Raw genomic sequence first — 7058 nt, 5'->3', positions numbered from 1 at the left:
CAATATTTGTTCTTCCAATCCATGAGCATGGAACGTTTTTCCATTTCTTTGTGTGTTCCTCAATTTCTTTCATGAGTATTTTATAGTTTTCTGAGTACAGATCCTTTGCCTCTTTGGTTAGATTTATGCCTAGGTATCTTATGGTTTTGGGTGCCATTGTAAATGGGATCAACTCCTTAATTTCTTTTTCTTCTGTCTTGTTGTGGGTGTATAAGAATGGCACTGATTTCTGTGCATTGATTTTATATCCTGCCACTTTACTGAATTCCTGTATGAGTTCTAGCAGTTTTGGGGTGGAGTCTTTGGGGTTTTCCACATAAAGTATCATATCATCTGCAAAGAGTGAGAGTTTGACTTCTTCTTTGCCAATTTGGATGCCTTTGATTTCTTTTTGTTGTCTGATTGCTGTGGCTAGGACTTCTAATACTATGTTGAATAGCAGTGGTGATAGTGGACATCCCTGCCGTGTTCCTGACCTTAGGGGGAAAGCTCTCAGTTTTTCCCCATTGAGAATGATATTCACTGTAGGTTTTTCATAGATGGCTTTTGTGATATTGAGGTATGTACCCTCAATCCCTATACTCTGAAGGGTTTTGATCAAGAAAGGATGCTGTACTTTGTCAAATGCTTTTTTTGCATTGATTGAGAGGATCATATGGTTCTTGTTCTTTTTTTTTATTAATGTATTGTATCACGTTGATTGATTTGTGGATGTTGAACCAACCTTGCAGCCCAGGGATAAATCCCACTTGGTCGTGGTGAATAAGCCTTTTAATGGACTATTGGACCCTATTGGCTAGTATTTTGGTGAGAATTTTTGCATCCATGTTCATCAAGGATATTGGTCTGTAATTCTCCTTTTTCATGGGATCTTTGTCTGGTTTTGGGATCAAGGTAATGGTGGCCTCATAAAACGAGTTTGGAAGTTTTACTTCGATTTCCATGTTTTGGAACAGTTTCAGATGAATAGGTATTATTTCTTCTTTAAATGTTTGGTAGAATTCCCCTGGGAAGCCATCTGGCCCTGGGCTTTTGTTTGTTGGGAGATTTTTGATGACTGCTTCAATTTCCTTTGGTTGTAGGTCTGTTCAGGTTTTCTGTTTCTTCCTGGTTCAGTTTTGGTAGTTGATACCTCTCTAGGAATGCATCCATTTCTTCCAGATTATCTAATTTGCTGGCATAGAGTTGCTCATAATATGTTCTTATAATTGTTTGTATTTCTTTGGTGTTGGTTGTGATCTCTCCTCTTTCATTCATGATTTTGTTGATTTGGGTCATTTCTCTTTTCTTTTTGATAAGTCTGGCCAGGGGTTTATCAATCTTGGTAATTCTTTCAAAGAATCAGCTCCTAGTTTTGTTGATCTGTTCTACTGTTCTTTTGCTTTCTATTTCATTGATTTCTGCTCTGATCTTTATTATTTCTCTTCTCCTGCTGGGTTTAGGCTTTATTTACTGTTCTTTCTCCAGCTCCTTTAGTTGTAAGGCTAGGTTGTGTACTTGAAACCTTTCTTGTTTCTTGAGAAAGGCTTGTATTGCTATATACTTTCCTCTTAGGACTGCCTTTGCTGCATCCCAAAGATTTTGAACAGTTGTGTTTTCATTTTCACTGGTTTCCATGAATTTTTTTTAATTCTTCTTTAATTTCCTGGTTGACCCATTCATTCTTTAGTAGGATGCTCTTTAGCCTCCATGTGTTTGAGTTCTTTCCGACTTTCCTCTTGTGATTGAGTTCTAGTTTCAAAGCATTGTGGTCTGAAAATAGGCAGGGAATGATCCTAATCTTTTGGTACTGGTTGAGACCTGATTTGTGACCTAGGATGTGATCTGTGCTGGAGAATGTTCCATGGGCACTAGAGAAGAATGTGTATTCTGTTGCTTTGGGATGGAATGTTCTGAACATATCTGTGAAGTCCATTTGGTCCAGTGTGTCATTTAAGGTCTTTATTTCCTTGTTGATCTTTTGCTTAGACGATCTGTCCATTTCAGTGAGGGGGGTGTTAAAGTCCCCCACTATTATTGTATTGTTGTCAATGTGTTTCTTTGCTTTTGTTATTAATTGCCTTATATAATTGGCTGCTCCCATGTTAGGGGCATAGATATTTACAATTGTTAGATCTTCTTGTTGGATAGACCCTTTAAGTAGGATATAGTGTCCTTCCTCATCTCTTATTACAGTCTTTGGTTTAAAATCTAATTTGTCTGATAGAAGGATTGCCACCCAGCTTTGTTTTGGTGTCCATTAGCATGGTAAATGGTTTTCCACCCCCTCACTTTCAATCTGGGGGTGTCTTTGGGTCTAAAATGAGTCTCTTGCAGATAGCATATTGATGAATCTTGTTTTTTTAATCCAATCTGATAGCCTGTGTCTTTTGAGTGGGGCACTTAGCCCATTTACATTCAGGGTAACTATGGAAAAATATTAATTTAATGCCATTGTATTGCCTGTAAGGTGACTGTTACTGTATATTGTCTGTGTTCCTTTCTGGTCTATGTTGCTTTTAGGCTCTCTCTTTGCTTAGAGGACCCCTTTCAATATTTCTTGTAGGGCTGGTTTCATGTTTGCAAATTCCTTTAGTTTTTGTTTGTCCTGGAAGCTTTTTATCTCTCCTATTTTCAGTGACAGCCTAGCTGGATATAGTATTCTTGGCTGCATATTTTTCTCATTTAGTGCTCTGAATATATCAGGCCAGTCCTTTCTGGCCTGCCAGGTCTCTGTGGATAGGTCTGTTGCCAATCTAATGTTTCTACCATTGTAGGTTACAGATCTCTTCGCCCGAGCTGCTTTCAGGATTTTCTCTTTGTCTCTGAGACTCATAAGTTTTAGTATTAGATGTTGGGGTGTTGACCTATTTTTATTGATTTTGAGAGGGGTTCTCTGTGCCTCCTGGATTTTGATGCCTGTTTCCTTCCCCAAATTAGGGAAGTTCTCTGCTATGATTTGCTCCAATATACCTTCTGCCCCTCTTTCTCTTTCTTCTTCTTCTGGGATCCCAATTATTCTAATGTTGTTTCATCTATGGTATCACTTATCTCTCGAATTCTGCCCTTGTGATCCAGTAGTTGTTTATCTCTCTTTTTTTCAGCTTCTTTATTTTCCATCATTTGGTCTTCTATATCACTAAGTCTTTCTTCTGCCTCATTTATCCTGGCAGTTAGCACCCCTATTTTTGATTGCACCTCATTAATAGCCTTTTTGATTTTGACTTGGTTAGATTTTAGTTCTTTTATTTCTCCAGAAAGCGTTTCTCTAATAACTTCCATGCTTTTTTCAAGCCCAGCTAGTATCTTTAAAATCATCATTCTGAACTCTCCTTCTGACATCTTACTAATGTGTGCATTGATTAGGTCCCTGGCAGTCGGTACTGCCTCTTATTCTTTTTGTTGAGGTGATTTTTTCCATCTTGTCATTTTGTCCAGAGGAGAATAGATGAATGATAGAACAAAATGCTAACAGGGTAACAACGTCCCCAGAAAATATACACTAAACAAATCAGAAAAGACCTAAAACTGGGGGAAAAGAAAGGGAAAGAAAGAAAAAAGAAAAAAAAAGAGAGAAAAAGATAAAAACAAACAAAACAAAACAAAACCGGATATGATCAAATATGATCAGGCTGGTGCATAGATCAGTGCCACACACTAGATTTTGGGCATATTTTGGTCTGTTAGAAGACAGTGCCTCTCAAAATTTTAAAGAAAGAAAAACTTATATAGGTACAAAAATAAGGGTTAATGTGGTGGAGGGGTGGAATCTCACTGTAAAGATGAAAATTATAAAATATTTTATAAAAGGAATTGATAAGATAAGAAGTTGGTTGAAAAAAGAAAGAAGAGGATTTAAAAAAAAAAAGGTAGAGAATGTGATCAGGCAGGAGACTAGAACAAAGTCATACACTAGAGATTTAGGGGATATTTTCATCTGTTAGAAGGAACTGTATGCCAAATTTTTAAAGAGAGAACAATTTATATATATATACCACAAATAAGGGTAACTACTAGGAAGGGATAGAATATGACTCTAAAAATGAAAAATAAAGAAGATTTTTTTTTTTTTAAAAAAGGGATTGATAAGATGTTAGTTGAAAAAGGGAAAAAGAAAAATTAAAAAAAAAAAAAGACCGTTAAAAAAAAATTAACTTTGAAAGACTAAAGAATCATGGTAAAAAAGCCATGGATTCTATGTGCAGTATTCCCCTAGCGCTGGCGTTCTGCCATTCTCATTGATCGGTAAACTTGGTCTTGGCTAGCTGTTCTTGCTGATCTTCTGGGGGAGGGGCCTGTTGCCGTGGTTCCCAAATGTCTTTGCCGGAGGTGGAATTGCCCCACTCTTGCTGGGTCTGGGCTAAGTAATCTGCTTGGGTTTGCTCTCTGGAGCTTTTTTTCCCTGCAAGCTTTCTGTAGAGCTTTCGAGGCGGAGAGTGAAAATGTCAGCCTCCCAATCTCCACCCCGGAGGAGCCGAGAACTCGGGGCCCTGGCCTCAGTGCACCCCCAGAAAAAAGCAGTCAGTCACTCCCGTCTCCCTCATCTCCAGCCACATTCTGTGCTCACCTGGCCTGTGACTGAGCATTTCTATCTCTGGCACACGACCCTGTGTGGAGTCTCCAAACCCAGCAGATTCCTGCAGTGCACTCCCGTGCTGCTCCTCTGGGGGGAGGAAGGGGAGTCTCCCCAGATCTGCCACTTGTTGGGTCCCTGCTGGAGGAGCAGTGGTCCGACTGTGCCGTGGATCACGGTTTATGGCAACCCCGAGCTGAGAGCCCAATCCTCGGCTCTGTCTCTGCAGCTGGCTTCCCTGCTCTGATACCTGGGAGCTCTGCCCCACTCAGGCACCACCTGTCTTTCTGTGACCCCGAGGGTCCTGAGACCACACTGTCCAAGCAAAGTTTCCATCCCCCCGCTTAGCCAGTGGAGTGATGTCCCTCAGTGGAGCCGACTTATAAAAGTTCCGATTTTGTGCTCCATGGCTCTATCACTTTTCAGTAGCAGCTGATGGAGGCCCCTCCCCCGCTGTCTATCTTCCTGAATATTGCCTCGGATTCACTTCTCCGCAAGTCCTACCATCCAGAAAGTGGTCGCTTTTCTGTTCAGAGAGTTAGGACAACCAATTTTATACAATAGTCTGTAATTGGACTTGTGATGTGCTTTGGAATCTCATAGGCTATATGATACCACTTTACATAATATCTTAATGTGTCTTTGCATCTAATTTAGAACCATGTGTCTTGGATGTGGTTGGTCCCTAATTTGTGATACTTGGAGGAGAAGAAAACTAGAGTAGAAGAAGAGAAAGAGTAAGAAAGGAAAAAAAAGATGGAGAACCAACAGAAAAAAGTCAGGGAAGAGGTTTATGTGATTTGAAGCCATTAGGCCAGTTCCATGTGCTTCAGGTTTCAGACTCATCATGCAATGAGCTGACCTCAGTCAGCAGATTTTCGTGCCTCCTCCAATTCCCTTCAGCCACTTGAGTTTACTGGGGCTGCAGTAGAAATTTCTAGTTCACTGATAGCATCCAACATCAAGCCTCTGTCTCTTTTCCCATCTGCCTGAGGGCTTCCTCCAGGGCTAAGGAGCTCCCCCTTGAGCAGGCAGTTATAAATGGGTGTGGTGTTAGTGCCCCTGGGGGCAACCTCCACCACAGAGTTGGAAGTTGGTAGATAAATGGCCCAGCCTAGGCAGCTTTTAGTGGGATGCTTTTGATGTGAGTTCCACAAGATTTCTCAGAGGCTCCCTAGAGGAAATGCATACCAGTTGCCCACAGTAGTGATCTCCTCATTAACTCATTTATTGGCATCTCTCCTCTCCCTGACTCATTTTCCCCACTTCCTTGCCTGTTCTTTCTGAGTTAACCTCTCAAACTACCCACACTCATTTCTTGTGTCAGGGTCTGCTTTTGGGGCAACACAAACCAAGACACCTGGTTTAAGTCACAGGCAAGTAATTTAGCACTTAAAGAAAGAAATGTAATCTAAATATTAAAATACAAAAACATGGACTACAGTTTTTAAAGGAAATAAACAACTTGGAGATACCAAGAAAACTCAACAAAATTATTTGTGTTACATGCATCTATTTAAAAATAATGCTGAGATTCTGCAGAAATTAATTTAGTTTCAATGGGAAGATAAGAAAGAACTGAATTATTGCATTCAGGTCTTTAAAATTCTCTTGCGTTTGTATTCTGACTCTGGCTTATTAAAGGGGTCTGTGCTCCGTTAACATACACATGCACTTACAATATAAACAGATTAACTAGACATCTGTGTTGACTACATATAAGAGGCAGTTAACTTTTTGCCTTGTTTCTGTTCAACGATCTTGATATTTTAGTCTGCTGGCCAGATGAAACAAGATTGGTTTTTTGGTACCAGATGTGTCACAGTTTGGGTTTGTATTTTGCAGGTGCTCCCCCAGCTGGGAGGATGGAAATGTGCCATCTTTCTGAGACGATGATTCGGGATAGAAATATAAGTCTGTTAAAAATAATTTGACATATTAATGGAAGGTTTCGTCCCTTGTGGGCTTCTTATGCATACCATATGAGCAGACCAGCAGCTGTTCTATATTTTAAAAGAAGAGTTAGAAAGTTAGAAGCATACACGGCTATTCAAAACATAAGCAACTGCTTGGCGTCATGGAAACAGGATTCAACAATAAACTTGTATTTGTGAAGCTTCCCCAAAAATAATAATCCCACTGGGCTGTGTTCAGGTGGTTTTAGGATACTGAACAATCTTTCTATTTCCATCATTTGGATTCACTAAAACATCTCCCTGGTAGAGGCAAAGTGGTAGAGATGACTATATTTATTAGATGTGGGGATTGGTTTCCAACTGATTTCTACCCTTCAATATTTATATTTTTAAATTACAATTTTAAAAGCCCTACTGTTTTTGCCATTTTTACTTAAACATATTGTGAAAGATTATGTTTAGCCCCACTGAGGACTGAGTTGTTAATAAAATGAGGCATCTTATCTTATTCTGGGTGATGATGTTCATTGTTCCTTCAGAAATAACCTAACGAATATTAACCAATGTCAAGGAATGGCAGTAATCTTTAC

Source organism: Mirounga leonina, unplaced genomic scaffold (assembly GCF_011800145.1).
Source record: "Mirounga leonina isolate KUSES-001 unplaced genomic scaffold, KU_Mleo_1.0 Mir_125, whole genome shotgun sequence".
In the NCBI taxonomy this organism is placed as follows: domain Eukaryota; kingdom Metazoa; phylum Chordata; class Mammalia; order Carnivora; family Phocidae; genus Mirounga; species Mirounga leonina.
This window is presented reverse-complemented; position numbering follows the sequence as displayed.